The sequence below is a fragment of the Bombina bombina genome, chromosome 7 (genome assembly GCF_027579735.1).
Source record: "Bombina bombina isolate aBomBom1 chromosome 7, aBomBom1.pri, whole genome shotgun sequence".
NCBI classification, from domain to species: Eukaryota; Metazoa; Chordata; class Amphibia; order Anura; family Bombinatoridae; genus Bombina; species Bombina bombina.
Window position 1 is genome coordinate 570,371,485 of NC_069505.1, and position 9,092 is coordinate 570,380,576.

Consider the following 9,092-nt stretch of genomic DNA (forward strand, 5'->3'; position numbering starts at 1 on the left):
ATCGAACCAGAAACATGCGGCTGTAGCGACAGGGACAATGCATGAAATTGGTTGTAGAAGGTAACCCTGCTGAACAAACATCTTTTTAAGCAAACCTTCTAATTTTTTATCCATAGGATCTTTGAAAGCACAACTATCCTCTATGGGTATAGTGGTGCGTTTGTTTAAAGTGGAAACCGCTCCCTCGACCTTGGGGACTGTCTGCCATAAGTCCTTTCTGGGGTCGACCATAGGAAACAATTTTTTAAATATGGGGGGAGGGACGAAAGGAATACCGGGCCTTTCCCATTCTTTATTAACAATGTCCGCCACCCGCTTGGGTATAGGAAAAGCTTCTGGGAGCCCCGGCACCTCTAGGAACTTGTCCATTTTACATAGTTTCTCTGGGATGACCAACTTGTCACAATCATCCAGAGTGGATAATACCTCCTTAAGCAGAATGCGGAGATGTTCCAACTTAAATTTAAATGCAATCACATCAGGTTCAGCTTGTTGAGAAATGTTCCCTGAATCAGTAATTTCTCCCTCAGACAAAACCTCCCTGGCCCCATCAGACTGGGTTAGGGGCCCTTCAGAAATATTATTATCAGCGTCGTCATGCTCTTCAGTATCTAAAACAGAGCAGTCGCGCTTACGCTGACAAGTGTTCATTTTGGCTAAAATGTTTTTGACAGAATTATCCATTACAGCCGTTAGTTGTTGCATAGTAAGGAGTATTGGCGCGCTAGATGTACTAGGGGCCTCCTGAGTGGGCAAGACTCGTGTAGACGAAGGAGGGAATGATGCAGTACCATGCTTACTCCCCTCACTTGAGGAATCATCTTGGGCATCATTGTCATTGTCACATAAATCACATTTATTTAAATGAATAGGAATTCTGGCTTCCCCACATTCAGAACACAGTCTATCTGGTAGTTCAGACATGTTAAACAGGCATAAACTTGATAACAAAGTACAAAAAACGTTTTAAAATAAAACCGTTACTGTCACTTTAAATTTTAAACTGAACACACTTTATTACTGCAATTGCGAAAAAACATGAAGGAATTGTTCAAAATTCACCAAATTTTCACCACAGTGTCTTAAAGCCTTAAAAGTATTGCACACCAAATTTGGAAGCTTTAACCCTTAAAATAACGGAACCGGAGCCGTTTTGAACTTTAACCCCTTTACAGTCCCTGGTATCTGCTTTGCTGAGACCCAACCAAGCCCCAAGGGGAATACGATACCAAATGACGCCTTCAGAAAGTCTTTTCTAAGTAACAGAGCTCCTCTCACATGCGACTGCATGCCATGCCTCTCAAAAACAAGTGCGCAACACCGGCGCGAAAATGAGGCTCTGCCTATGCTTAATTATTATATCAAAATACCCAGATAAAATGATTCCTCAAGGCTAAATATGTGTTAATAATGAATCGATTTAGCCCAGAAAAAGTCTACAGTCTTAATAAGCCCTATTTTGAAGCCCTTATTTACGATCGTAATAAACATGGCTTACCGGATCCCATAGGGAAAATGACAGCTTCCAGCATTACATCGTCTTGTTAGAATGTGTCATACCTCAAGCAGCAAGAGACTGCTCACTGTTCCCCCAACTGAAGTTAATTGCTCTCAACAGTCCTGTGTGGAACAGCCATGGATTTTAGTGACGGTTGCTAAAATCATTTTCCTCATACAAACAGAAATCTTCATCTCTTTTCTGTTTCTGAGTAAATAGTACATACCAGCACTATTTCAAAATAACAAACTCTTGATTGAATAATAAAAAACTACAGTTAAACACTAAAAAACTCTAAGCCATCTCCGTGGAGATGTTGCCTGTACAACGGCAAAGAGAATGACTGGGGTAGGCGGAGCCTAGGAGGGATCATGTGACCAGCTTTGCTGGGCTCTTTGCCATTTCCTGTTGGGGAAGAGAATATCCCACAAGTAAGGATGACGCCGTGGACCGGACACACCTATGTTGGAGAAATACATTTATCAGGTAAGCATAAATTATGTTTTCTCTTGTTAAGTGTATCCAGTCCACGGATCATCCATTACTTGTGGGATACCAATACCAAAGCTTAAGTACACGGATGATGGGAGGGACAAGGCAGGAACTTAAACGGAAGGAACCACTGCCTGTAGAACCTTTCTCCCAAAAACAGCCTCTGAAGAAGCACAAGTGTCAAATTTGTAAAATTTTGAAAAAGTGTGAAGCGAAGACCAAGTCGCAGCCTTGCAAATCTGTTCAACAGAGGCCTCATTCTTAAAGGCCCAGGTGGAAGCCACAGCTCTAGTAGAATGAGCTGTAATCCTTTCAGGGGGCTGCTGTCCAGCAGTCTCATAGGCTAAGCGTATTATGCTTCGAAGCCAAAAGGAGAGAGAGGTTGCCGAAGCTTTTTGACCTCTCCTCTGTCCAGAATAAACGACAAACAGGGCAGATGTTTGACGAAAATCTTTAGTTGCCTGCAAGTAGAACTTCAAGGCACGGACTACGTCCAGATTATGCAAAAGACGTTCCTTCTTTGAAGAAGGATTAGGGCACAATGATGGGACAACAATCTCTTGATTGATATTCCTGTTAGAAACCACCTTAGGTAAAAACCCAGGTTTAGTATGCAGAACTACCTTGTCTGAATGGAAAATCAGATAAGGAGAATCACAGTGTAAGGCAGATAACTCCGAGACTCTTCGAGCTGAGGAAATAGCCATCAAAAACAGAACTTTCCAAGATAAAAGTTTAATATCAATGGAATGAAGGGGTTCAAACGGAACTCCTTGAAGAACCTTAAGAACCAAGTTTAAGCTCCACGGAGGAGCAACAGTTTTAAACACAGGCTTAATCCTAGCCAAAAAGCCTGGACGTCTGGAACTTCTGCCAGACGCTTGTGCAAAAGAATAGACAGAGCAGAAATCTGTCCCTTTAACGAACTAGCCGATAAGCCTTTTTCCAAACCCTCTTGGAGAAAGGACAATATCCTATGGGGCTCCACACTGGCTTTCAAACATAATGAACAAGTAGATTCATCTATGTCAGACATGTTTAAACAGACTAGCAATAAGACTGGCAAGCTTGAAAAACACTTCACAATAAGTTTACAAGCAATATAAAAAACGCTACTGCGCCTTTAAGAAGCACAAAACCTGTCTCAAGTTGAAATAACAATGAACCAAAGCAGTTATACCAACCAAATTTTCACAGTAAATGTATTAAGTTAGCAGAGCATTGCACCCACTTGCAAATGGATGATTAACCCCTTAATACCCAAAACGGATAAACAATAGAGAAAAACGTTTTTTAAAACAGTCAAACACAGCTCTGCTGTGACTGATTACCTCCCTCAATATGACTTTTGAAGCCTTTTGAGCCCTCTAGAGAAGTCCTGGCTCATGCAGGAAGAAGCAAGAAGTCAGTCTGAATTTTTACTGCGCAAAAAAGCGCTAAAATAGGCCCCTCCCACTCATATTACAACAGTGGGAAGCCTCAGTTAACTGTTTCTATGCAGAAATTAAGCCAGCCATGTGGAAAAATTATGCCCCAATAAGTTTTATCACCAAATGTACGTTAAAAAACACATTTTTTAAAGAGTATATATCTCTATTAATAAGCCTGATACCAGTCGCTTTCACTGCATTTAAGGCTTTACTTACATTACTTCGGTATCAGCAGCATTTTCTTAGTCAATTCCATTCCTTAGAAAAATATTTTACTGCACATACCTTAGTTGCAGGAAAACCTGCACGCCATTCCCTCTCTGAAGTTACCTCACTCCTCAGAATGTGTGAGAACAGCAAGTGGATCTTAGTTACTTCTGCTAAGATCATAGAAAACGCAGGCAGATTCTTCTTCCAAATACTGCCTGAGAAAAAACAGCACACTCCGGTGCCATTTAAAAATAACAAACTTTTGATTGAAGAAATAAACTAAGTATAAAACACCACAGTCCTCTCACGACCTCCATCTATGTTGAGGGTTGCAAGAGAATGACTGCATATGACATGTGAGGGGAGGAGCTATATAGCAGCTCTGCTGTGGGTGATCCTCTTGCAACTTCCTGTTGGGAAGGGAATATATCCCACAAGTAATGGATGATCCGTGGACTGGATACACTTAACAACAAAATCAAGAGACTCAGAATAGGACATACAGAATATAAACAGGCATTATATGCCGACGATATTCTGTTTACACTTACCGAAGCGGAAAACTCCATCCCTGAATTACTGAAAGATCTAGCATCCTTTGGAGAAATTTCCAACTTCAAATTAAACATCTCTAAATCCGAAATCCTGAATATAAACTCCCCAACATAAATAATACAGGAGCTGAGAAACAAATACAATTTCCCCACTGCCCAAAATAGATTGAAATACCTAGGGATTTATCTGTCTACCTCAACACAAGATCTGTTTAAACATAATTATATCGCATTAAAAAAAGAAATAACCCATAACCTCTCTACTTGGAAGAATAAACCCCTATCATGGCTGGGACGGATTAGAGTTATAAAAATGAACGTCCTCCCTCGGGTTCTCTACCTGATGCAAGCCCTCCCCATCCCACTACACGACAACTACATATCCCAATTGCAGAAAGTAATAGAGCAATACATCTGGGCGGGCACAAAACCGAGAGTTCCGAAAAAAACTCTATACCTGCCTAGAGACAGCGGGGGTATGGGAGTTCCTAATCTCCGGGCCTACAGGCTCGCGATCACACTTAGGCACATAGTAGAATGGGCACATAACAGCGATACCAAGCAATGGATACAGATAGACAAATCTTTAAATCAAACAATATGGCTACCTTAGCTTGGACACCCCATCAAAAAAGGCCTAAATACATACAAAACTACCTAATCACGGCAGACACTCTCTCAGAATGGGACAAACTGACAGCAACCAGCACACACATCTCCTCCAAATTTGCTCTGCTCACTCCCACTATTGAGAATATAGCACTCTTACCACAGCTTGGGTTTCAAAATTTCCAAACCCTATGAATTAAGAATGGGGACCATCCAATTTATTTAGGATAACGGCAAACTGAAAACCCAATCACAACTAGCAGAAGCCCATGAGGGGATCTTCTCCTCTTGGCTCCACTACAACCAACTGGTGCATTACATAACACATCACAAATTCAAAAAAGACCTCGGTCGCGAGCCCACGCCCTTTGAGAACTTATGTATCCAGCATAACTATCCCGGCCACTTAGTATCTAAACTGTCAAAACATCCCCCACTTCTCTCCCCTCATACAATCTCGCTTGGCAGAAGGATCTGCATAGAGATATTGACGCAGACACCTGGCAGAGAGCTCATCGGTCTCGGCGGCAGTACAAGAGGTTCATATGAAATTACTGAGCCGATGGTATTTGACCCCGATGAGATTAAGCAAAATGTTCCCTGGTCTGAATAACTCCTGCTGGAGAGGATGTGGAGGGCTCCCTCCTTCACATCTGATGGTCCTGCCCCCTCCGGGAGCAGTTCTGGTCCACTGTTTTTAAAACAATTTCTGAAATACTGGGCACACAGATCCACGCGGCACCAGAGACCCTCTTGTTCTGCTCTCTGCCCAAATTAGTAGATCAAGGCAAACTAACACTTTTACTCATCATGCCAAAAAACTTGTCCCGAAACACTGGAAATCTAAAAAAAAAAAACACCATACAGGAATGGAAAAGTCAGGTCGACGACCTCTTGACATTAGAGCGATACCACTACTTACAAACACACAAACTAGACCAACATGAAGTACTGCTTGCGTACAGGAAGGAAAACATTTAACGTAAGGGTCCTAGCGCCTCCATGCTGCCTACATGACGGACGCTCAGACCCCCCCCCCCTTTTTTTTTGTGTCCTCTTTCCCCCGCCTCACTTCTATCCCCTCTGTATTCCCTACCCCCTTCACTCACCTGTAAGAATCTCCATTTCACAACAGCCCTTATAGACTACACAACATATATCATATAAGAGGACAGGAATCTACAAGCAGCCATAGAATACACCTCAGACTTGATAACATAGACAGATCGCTGACGTTTTCTAAGTGTTTATTCCACTATAGTTGAGTTAATGCTTGATATATGATTTAAGCTGATCTCTGTATAACTTACTATATTTTGTTACCTGTTCTTTTCACATATGCAGACGTTTAGTCCGTACCCTATCACATGTAACATGCTGTGTATTGATATTTTTCTGCGTTTTGCAGCTTTACTGTTATCATTTCTCTGAACTTAATAAAAAAAAACTAAAAAAAAAAACCAAACTTCTGAAAGAGTGGATGACATAACTGCAGCCATATCTTGCAGGGTGAATGAAGCGGACGCAGTTGAAGAACACTGCGTCGCCTGCGCGGGCGTTAAAGGCTGTAACGCTTGGGGAGAAAGTTGTGGCATACTCTGAATCTCATCAGTCTGAGAAACATCCTTAGATATACCTTTATTGAAGAAAATTTGCTCTCTAAAATGTAATGCCCTCTCAGTGCATGAGGGACAAAAAGTAAAAGGGGCTCCACATTGGCATTCAAACACATGGAACAGGTACTGGCATGAAGATCTTCCATGATAAAAAAAATGGCATTGGTCGTAGTATTTCAATTATGTAATGCACTTAACACATACAGAATTTGAAAAATATCCAACATAGGACCGCTTGCCAACAAAATAACTGTGCCTTTAAAAAATAAAAACAAAATTTTTTATTGCCCAGCACTCTGTGCAAAATTTTTGAACAGAAAGAACCGTGTCTTACATATGCCCAATAAGCTAACTAAATGTGATAAGTAACTGCACACTTGAAAAAATAAAAAGCACCTCGCCACAGCTCTGCTGCGGCGCCTACCTGCTCCCTATGACACGGTAACAACGTCAATCCGACCAGCAGAGTGCCTAAGACCGCCGGTGTTTCTCTACCAACCACGCGGTCTATGCAAACACCGGAGCCGAAAGCACACTTTCCGACTCCCAGGAGCACACTGCGCGGCATCGTGGGCGTATCAATCCGAAACTCCCGGGCGGCTCAGTACTGTGGGTAAAAACAAAATGGAGCCGCCGGGACGGATTCCACACCTAACTCAATGCCGAGAATAAAAATAAGCCAGTCCCCTCTGAAAACAAACTCCCGGTCTGCTATTATTGATAACCCCGCCGGGACCAAGAATTCTAGGGCAGTGCACCCCGGAGTATAATACTCCAAGCCAGATCCTCAGCATCAGCCCAAATGTAAAGAGGGTTAGAAACAGTGTACACCGTCACAAATAAAACCCCATGTTTATAACATTATGTCAGTCCCAAATTAGACCAAATAATGATAGGAGCCCTTCAGTACTGTGTGTAATAGAACACCGACATGTGAACGTAAGAGCCAAGTTTACAGAGGAAAAACTAAAAGTCTTTTCTGAGTTACTGAGTGTCACAGAAAATAATGGACTGCACATACCTCAATGCTGAGTAACAGCATGACTGGTCCCACACTGCAAGAGGTCCTTCTCCTCCAGTGAATCTGTGGGAACAAACTGGGTCTTCGATAATATCTGCTAAGACCATATTCAGCAGGGCAGCACACAGTATGGGAGGCACAGAGAGAATAAAATCCCCCCAGTTCCCAGTGCCTTAAAGAGACCTGTAGCTCTAATCTAGAGGCTGACAAGGAATACGGCTACACCCTATAGTAAAATAGCACACTATGGTACCATTTTAAAAATAATAAACTCTTGATTGAAGAATCTAAACTAATACCTCTTCCTATCACTAACACAGGCAAAGAGAATGACTGGGGTGGGAGGGAAGGGAGGAGCTATATATATATATATATATATATATATATATATATATATATATATATAAACAGCTCTGCTGTGGTGCTCTTTGCCTCCTCCTGTTGACCAGGAGGCGATATCCCATAAGGATGAAATCCGTGGACTCGTCGTATCTTGTAAAAGAAAAAACTAAAATAATGTGGTTGCATAAGGGTGATAAGCTGATGTAGCTGTGTTCAGAATTAAGCAAACACATTCAAAACCATGATAAATAGGAGTCACCACACACCTGCCATAATTTAAAGTGCCCCTGATTAACCCTGAATAAAGTTCAGCTGTTCTAGTAGGCCTTTCCTGACCTTTTCTTAGTCGCATTCCTACACAAAAGCCATGGTCCGCAGAGAGCTTCTAAAGCATCAGAGGGATCTCGTTGTTAAAAGGTATCAGTCAGGAGAAGGGCACAAAAGAATTTCCAGGGCATTAGATATACCATGGAACACAGTGAAGACAGTCATCATCAAGTGGAGAAAAATAATAAACAGTGACATTACCAAGAACTGTACGGCCCTCCAAAATTGATGAAAAGACGAGAAGAAAACTGGTCTGGGAGGCTGCCAAGAGGCCTACAGCAACATTAAAGGAGCTGCAGGAATATCTGGCAAGTACTGGCTGTGTGGTACATGTGACAGCAATCTCCCGTATTCTTCATATGTTTGGGCTTTGGGAAGACGGCAAGACGGAAGCCTTTTCTTACAAAGAAAAACATCCAAGACCAGCTAAATTTAGCAAAAACACATCTGAAGTCTCCCAAAAGCATGTGGGAAAAGGTGTTATCGTCTTTTTGGCCATAATTCTAAATTATATGTTTGGCGCAAAAACAACATTGCATATCACCAGAATAACACCATACCCACAGTGAAGCATGGTTGTGGCAGCATCATGCTTTGGGGCTGTTTTTCTTCAGCTGGAACTGGGGCCTTAGTCAAGGTAGAGGGAATAATGAACAGTTCCAAATACCAGACAATATTGGCACAAAACCTTCAGGCTTCTGCTAGAAAGCTGAAAATTAAGAGGAACTTCATCTTTCAGCATGACAATGACCCAAAGCATACATCCAAATCAACAAAGGAATTGCTTCACCAGAAAAAGATTAAAGTTTTGGAATGGCCCAGCCAGAGCCCAGTGCACAGGAGATGCCCTCGCAATCTGACAGACTTGGAGTGTTTTTGCAAAGAAGAGTGGGCAAATCTTGCCAAGTCAAGATGTGCCATGCTGATAGACTCATACCCAAAAAGACTGAGTGCTGTAATAAAATCAAAAGTTGCTTCAATTAAGTATTAGTT

General features: G+C 42.0%; 1 protein-coding gene across 1 annotated transcript in view; it reads right to left on the reverse strand.

The window, feature by feature from the left end:
• LOC128667074 (protein PRRC2A) overlaps window positions 1–9,092 on the reverse strand; it is an 88,361-nt gene that overhangs the window by 74,231 nt on the left and 5,038 nt on the right. The gene's annotated exons all lie outside the window — the stretch shown is intronic.